We start from the raw sequence: 7,055 nt of genomic DNA, 5'->3' as shown, positions 1-7,055 counted from the left end.
TAAATGTATCACTAGTCACTTTAAACAATGCCACTTTATATAATGTTTACATTCCCTACATTACTCATCTCATATATATATAATGTACTCTATACCATCTATTGCATCTTGCATATGCAGCACGGCCATCACTCATCCATATATTTATATGTACATATTCTTATTCATTCCTTTACACTTGTGTGTATAAGGAAGTTGTTGTGAAATTGGTAGATTACGTGCACGGTCGGAACTAGAAGCACAAGCATTTCACTACACTCGCATTAACATCTGCTAACCATTTGTATGTGACCAATAAAATGTGATTTGATTTAGTAAATGTAAAAAAAAAAAAAAAAAAACACACAAAACAAATAATTGACAGGTATCTCTTTCGGGGAAACGCTACAGCTAAATGGTAGGTAGTTGTTTTCTCCCCCACTTACCATTCCCATCTTACCGACACGCACCATTTTGCCATGTAGCTAGATAATTCGTTTTTCTGGGCTGTGCTTCATATGAAAGACAACTTGGCCAATGAGATAATTATATTCTGACCTCCTATCCAGTTGGCTGAAGTATAGTGTGTTACATTTTATTTGACCTAATAACTAAACGGAGGTTCTTATTGACAACAAACTTAGCTAATCCCAGTTTGCGAGATGGGCCTACATTTGTATCCCTTAATCACGACTCTCAGTTTTTATTACATTACACATAAGTAATTGGAGGAAGACGTCTTCAGGGGAATTATGTTAAGAGCCGCGACGCTCGGTCTGAACATTAGCACGCATCGCTTGCAGTACGGTTTTGGAAGCATATAGATCATATCTTTATCGGCGGGAAAAAATTGTCAAAAAACTAAAACTTAACATAAATCCCTCCATCATATCAAATCAAAATAATTTCACAAATGCAAAATACACACTTACTCTACAGTGTTTTAAAACAGTTGCAGCCAACAGTATTTTTCAGTGACAACACGTTTCTGGCATCTGTCTTCCGTGGTGAACACACATTTATAAGGTTAGGCTCCCACAAGGCCATATTTCCATGTTACAGTGCTTGTTTACATAAAACAGATGGAAGACCTGTGCTAGCTATAAGCGTATCCGAACACCAGTGTATAAACGGAAGACAGACGCCACAAACGTGTTGTCACTGAAAAATATTGTCGGCTGCAATTGTGTTAAACTTGGTTTAAACACTACGTTTAGTGTGTATTTTGCATTTGTGAAATTATTTTGATGTGGTATGATAGTAGAACCGTACCGCAATTGAGAATTGATTCACGTTTAGAATATTTGGATGTTTTGGCATCCAGAGCCAATTTGCACTCTTAAGGATTAGCCCCTTTTTTTAAATTTTTGCCTAAAATGACATACACAAATCTAACTGCCTGTAGCTCAGGCACTGAAGCAAGGATATGAATATTCTTGGTACCATTTGGAAGGAAACACTTTGAAGTTTATGGAAACGTGAAAGGAATGTGGTAGAATATTACACAATAGATCTGGTAAAAGATAATAAACAACCGTTCTTTTGTATTTTTTTGTACCATCATCTTTGAAATGCAAGAGAAAGGCAATAATGTATTATTCCAGCCCAGGTGCAATTTATATTTTGGCCACTAGATGGCAGCAGTGTATGTGCAAATCTTCAGACTGATCCAATGAACCATTGTATTTCTGTTCAAAATTTTGTGTCAAGACTGCCCAAATGTGCCTAATTTGTTTATTAATAATGTTTCATGTTCAAAATTGTGCACTGTCCTCAAACAATAGCATGCTATACTTTCACTGTAATAGCTACTGTAAATTGGACAGTGCAGTTAGATTAACAAGAATTTAAGCTTTCTGCCAATATCAGATATGTCAATGTCCTGGGAAATTTTCTTGTTACTTACAACCTCATGCTAATCGCATTAGCCTACATTAGCTCAACCGTCCCGTGGAAGGGACACCGATCCCGAAGAAGCTTTAGAATGTGTGAGGTCCTTGGACTAAGGAGTAACGTCAGGCTCCTTTAGTGCATTATTGGGCTAGATACATTTGCAGTCTTGCAGAAATGAATTTATTTTTGTTCCCGGATTAAAATACTTATTTCAGTAATCCATGTTAAGTAAACACGAGAAATTATTACCTGGTTTACTACTACCATTACTGTCGTAACAGTATTTACTATTATTTGATCCTCAACTATGTTCACTTAACTTGTTGTGTATTCCAGGCAGACGCTACAGCAAGTGGTGTTGGTGGGGTGATAGATGTGAGACAGATAGATGTGAGACAGTGGAGGCAGCTTTGCACAGAACCATTGGACCAATGGACTGACACTGGCAGGGGTCCCGGCAACAGACAGGCGGGAGGTGACCGGACCAGGAAACCAAGTGGACTCCATGCCTCACCATGTCCTTAGTACTTCCATGCATCTCAAACTAGGGTGGCATGAGGAGGAAGCTAACATGTGGGCCTTGGAAGAACATATGGATATGTACCAGGAGGAAGATGGGGGTTTCATTTGGGGAGAACCAGGAGAGGATGACTGGACTGCACCACTTCTATCACCATCGCATGATCAGAGTAGACACACAGCCAGAGACTCTGGAAGCCTCGCACAAATAAAAACACAGGCCAATGGGTTTAGGGTACGGTGATTGCTGCGCTGGCATAGATTTAGTAGGACTGTGAACCTTCTCCCTCACTTGGCCCTGCATTGGAGGACGTGGTGCCAGCAGGCTAAATGGGATGGAACTCTGGGCCTAGGGTACAGGTGAACTAGAATGAGGAGGTGACATGTCAGGAACAGATACCTCCACAGCAGACAGAAGCCAGTGAGATCCCATCTGAATGGGGGATCTCAGGGCTGCTTTCAGGAGAGGGATGACATAGAGGCTGGAGATGGTATGTATAATGTTGTTGTTTTTTGGACAGAATTTGTTGGATGTGTCATGAAACATAAATAGATGCCATTTAGCATATAACATGCCAACCAGAAGTTGTATGTTGTATCAGAATGACTTTTTCCATCCACCCACAATATAACACAAGGTAATAATAACATTAATTTGGTAATAAAATACGTTATACAGTATGTAATTTATGTGGCAATGTGACTGCCCTCTCCCTCTTCCAGGTATGTTGGATGAGTTCCTGCAACAGTATGGGAGCATGATCCCTATCCATGTGGACAAACTACAGGACATCTTCCCCAGCAAGAACTTCCCCAATTCACAATAATTGGCCTTTACCTCATCATGCTCATTACATTATCATCATCCTGGGTCATGTTCATTAGGCACACAATGGAAAAGTATTTTAAGCGTTTTGCAATGGGAAATGAAAATGAATGTTTTTCTACAAATCCAAGTAGCCTCTCCCTGTATCACTGTGGTTTGAATGTGTTCTCCCGTTTGGTGCCAAATGAACACGACCATGGTGTTTAGTATTTTTATGTTGAAAGGTGTCTCATTCGTTGTTGTCCCTTACAAAGGAAAGTGATTGTGCAGCAACTCATCCAGTCTTACCAGCGTCTGTCTGGGACTGCCATGGTGAGGGGGCTCTATGTCCTCCAATGGATGATCTCAGCACATTGTATGGACTGAACTGTCTCAATGACTCATTAACATTTGAAAATAACACTATTAGCACATCTCATTTGGTCTGTCTTGGTCAGTCCAAATCACCTACAATGTGATGTGAGAATTTATTTATTTTTACTTTAGAAGTTTATGAAATATTTCCTAGATACCGAGTTGTTAATCAGTATAGAATAAAGTGTGCTATTTTCATGTATTTTTCAGTGTGTGATTCTGGAAACATTGTGACTAAATAATATAAATATTAGTGTTTTTCTGATGTCTTGGAATGACAGATCATGAACATGTATGGGGATTTAGTCATGGATACAGTCCCAGAAGAGGTGAGAAAATGAACCTGTCTAGTAATATGAATGTAAAATATACACTGCTCAAAAAAATAAAGGGAACACTAAAATAACACATCCTAGATCTGAATGAATGAAATAATCTTATTAAATACTTTTATCTTTACATAGTTGAATGTGCTGACAACAAAATCACACACAAATAATCAATGGAAATCCAATTTATCAACCATGGAGGTCTGGATTTGGAGTCACACTAAAAATTAAAGTGGAAAACCACACTATAGGCTGATCCAACTTTGATGTAATGTCCATAAAACAAGTCAAAATGAGGCTCAGTAGTGTGTGTGGCCTCCATGTGCCTGTATGACCTCCCTACAACGCCTGGGCATGCTCCTGATGAGGTGGCAGATGGTCTCCTGAGGGATCTCCTCCCAGACCTGGACTAAAGCATCCGCCAACTCCTGGACAGTCTGTGGTGCAACGTGGCGTTGGTGGATGGAGCGAGACATGATGTCCCAGATGTGCTCAATTGGATTCAGGTCTGGTGAACGGGCGGGCCAGTCCGCCAAACCGGTCATGCTGGAGGATGTTGCAGGCAGCAGAATGTACTCCACGGCGTCTCCAGACTGTCACGTCTGTCACATGTGCTCAGTGTGAACCTGCTTTCATCTGTGAAGAGCACAGGGCGCCAGTGGCGAATTTGCCAATCTTGGTGTTCTCTGGCAAATGCCAAACGTCCTGCACGGTGTTGGGCTGTAAGCACAACCCCCACCTGTGGACGTCGGGCCCTCATACCACCCTCATGGAGTCTGTTTCTGACCGTTTGAGCAGACACATGCACATTTGTGGCCTGCTGGAGGTCATTTTGCAGGGCTCTGGCAGTGCTCCTCCTTGCACCAAGGCGGAGGTAGCGGTCCTGCTGCTGGGTTGTTGCCCTCCTACGGCCTCCTCCACGTCTCCTGATGTACTGGCCTGTCTCCTGGTAGCGCCTCCATGCTCTGGACACTACGCTGACAGACACAGCAAACCTTCTTGCCACAGCTCGCATTGATGTGCCATCCTGGATGAGCTGCACTACCTGAGCCACTGGTGTGGGTTGTAGACTCCATCTCATGCTACCACTAGAGTGAAAGCACCGCCAGCATTCAAAAGTGACCAAAACATCAGCCAGGAAGCATAGGAACTGAGAAGTGGTCTGTGGTTACCACCTGCAGAACCACTCCTTTATTGGGGGTGTCTTGCTAATTGCCTATAATTTCCACCTGTTGTCTATTCCATTTCCACAACAGCATGTGAAATGTATTGTCAATCAGTGTTGCTTCCTAAGTGGGCAGTTTGATTTCACAGAAGTGTGATTGACTTGGAGTTACATTGTGTTGTTTAAGTGTTCCCTTTATTTTTTTGAGCAGTATATGTTTAGGAGAGAGAAACGAGGATGACATTTAGGTGCTGGCATCCTCTTACCTCATCGGTCATGTTATGCCCATTCCTCATTTGCAAGCATTTTTTCCCCAGCACACGAATGCCCCACTATTGTGTGTGCTTTAACACTCACCTTGTCTATTGTCTTCCCATTCACATCATGGCTGCTGTCCTCTCCTCTTTATTTCAGGTTCATTTTTTCAACAGCTTTTTTTGTCGACAAGTTGAGAACAAAGGGCTATGACAGGTAAAACAGTGGACGGAAAATTTGAGTTATCCCTGGGGATATTTCAATTGCATGTTGTCAAGTGTGTTTGTTTGTTTGTATACACTGTTTATGTAGTTTTGTAATGGCATGTCAGAAGTACTTTACGTAATAGTTTTTTGTACATGGACAATGTACATCGATCAACATGTCTGTAAATATACCTGGTAATATACCTGAAGAGTAAAGAAAAGTTGACAGGGAAAATGTGTAAAAATTAAGATACCACCCAAACATTTTTTTTCCAGGTGGACTTCTTCCAGAAGAGGCTAATGTTTATCCCTATCCACCTGGAGGTGGTCTCTGGTGTGTGTGGACGTCCCACAGCGCGCCATCATGTACTTCGACTCCCAGCGCACCCTCAACCACCACTGCCCAAAGGTCAATGTAGTGTACCTCCCTGGGATTAAAGCCCATTTATAGTTTTAAAATGATATCCGTATGTACCCATGCAGTTATACGAATGTGGAAAGTATAAATCTGCCTTTAGGCCAATACAAACACCCCATCGGTCATTTGGATCTATAGGATCACACATCTGCTTCTCTCAATGGTCATTCTTATACTTGTATTTTTTAAATCCCTCAGTACATTCATATTCACCTATGTCTTTCTCTTGATTTTCAGCACATCACAAAACATGCACAAGCTTAGGCAATCAAGAAAGAGCAAAATTATTTCATCACAGGGTGGAAGGGTTGGGGCTCCCGAGTGGTGCAGCGGTCTAAGGCACTGCATCTCAGTGCTAGAGCCGTCACTACAGACCCTGGCTCGATTCCAGGCTGTATCACAACCGGCCGTGATTGGGAGTCCCATTCAACGGCGCACAATTGGCCCAGTATCGTCCAGGTTAGGGTTTGGCCAGGGTAGGCTGTTATTGTAAATAAGAAATAGTTCTTCACTGACTTGCCTAGTTAAATAAAGGTTTAAATAAAATAAAAAATAAAATAAATGAAGGGTTTCTTCAAAAAGGTAAGATGGCTTTGAGGTTTTTGGTAGGCAATGTTTATTTGTTGTGGTTTATTTGTGATAGATACCATGTTTTTGTGATTGCTGTTGTTGATCCCATGTTTATATGTGTTTCCCAGAACGTGGGCATGTAGAACAATGACAGTGACAATGGTGCATTTGTCCTGCAGGTGGGTTATCTTTAATATCATTATTCCTATTTCAGTATCAACAGAACCTAAAGCACCATCTGTCTATTCAGTCATGTTGTTCAAAAACGTTGTTTCCAAATTACTTTGCTACCGGTATGCTACACACATACCGGTAGCAAAGTAATTTGCTTTGATATCTGTCATAAAAACAGTACTCTACTATATCATTGCATTTGCTATTGATATTGACATTAACTTTAGTTCACACTGTTCCCCCCACAGTACTGTAAGTTCCTAGCCTTGGAGCAGCCTTTCAGTTTTGGCCAGCTGGATATGCCAAAGTTAAGGAGACTAATGTACAAACAGTTGTCATTGCAAGCTCTCACTGTGAGTTATATTGA

The 7,055-nt window shown here is 41.3% G+C and overlaps 1 pseudogene; it reads left to right on the top strand.

Moving 5' to 3' along the window:
* The first annotated feature begins 2,886 nt into the window (after positions 1 to 2,886).
* On the top strand, positions 2,887 to 7,045 carry LOC106560683 (sentrin-specific protease 3-like; annotated as a pseudogene).
* Positions 7,046 to 7,055: the final 10 nt, after the last annotated feature.

Source organism: Salmo salar, chromosome ssa10 (assembly GCF_905237065.1).
Source record: "Salmo salar chromosome ssa10, Ssal_v3.1, whole genome shotgun sequence".
Taxonomy (NCBI): domain Eukaryota; kingdom Metazoa; phylum Chordata; class Actinopteri; order Salmoniformes; family Salmonidae; genus Salmo; species Salmo salar.
The sequence above is the reverse complement of the archived record's forward strand: the minus strand, read 5'-3'. Positions and strand labels throughout refer to the sequence as shown.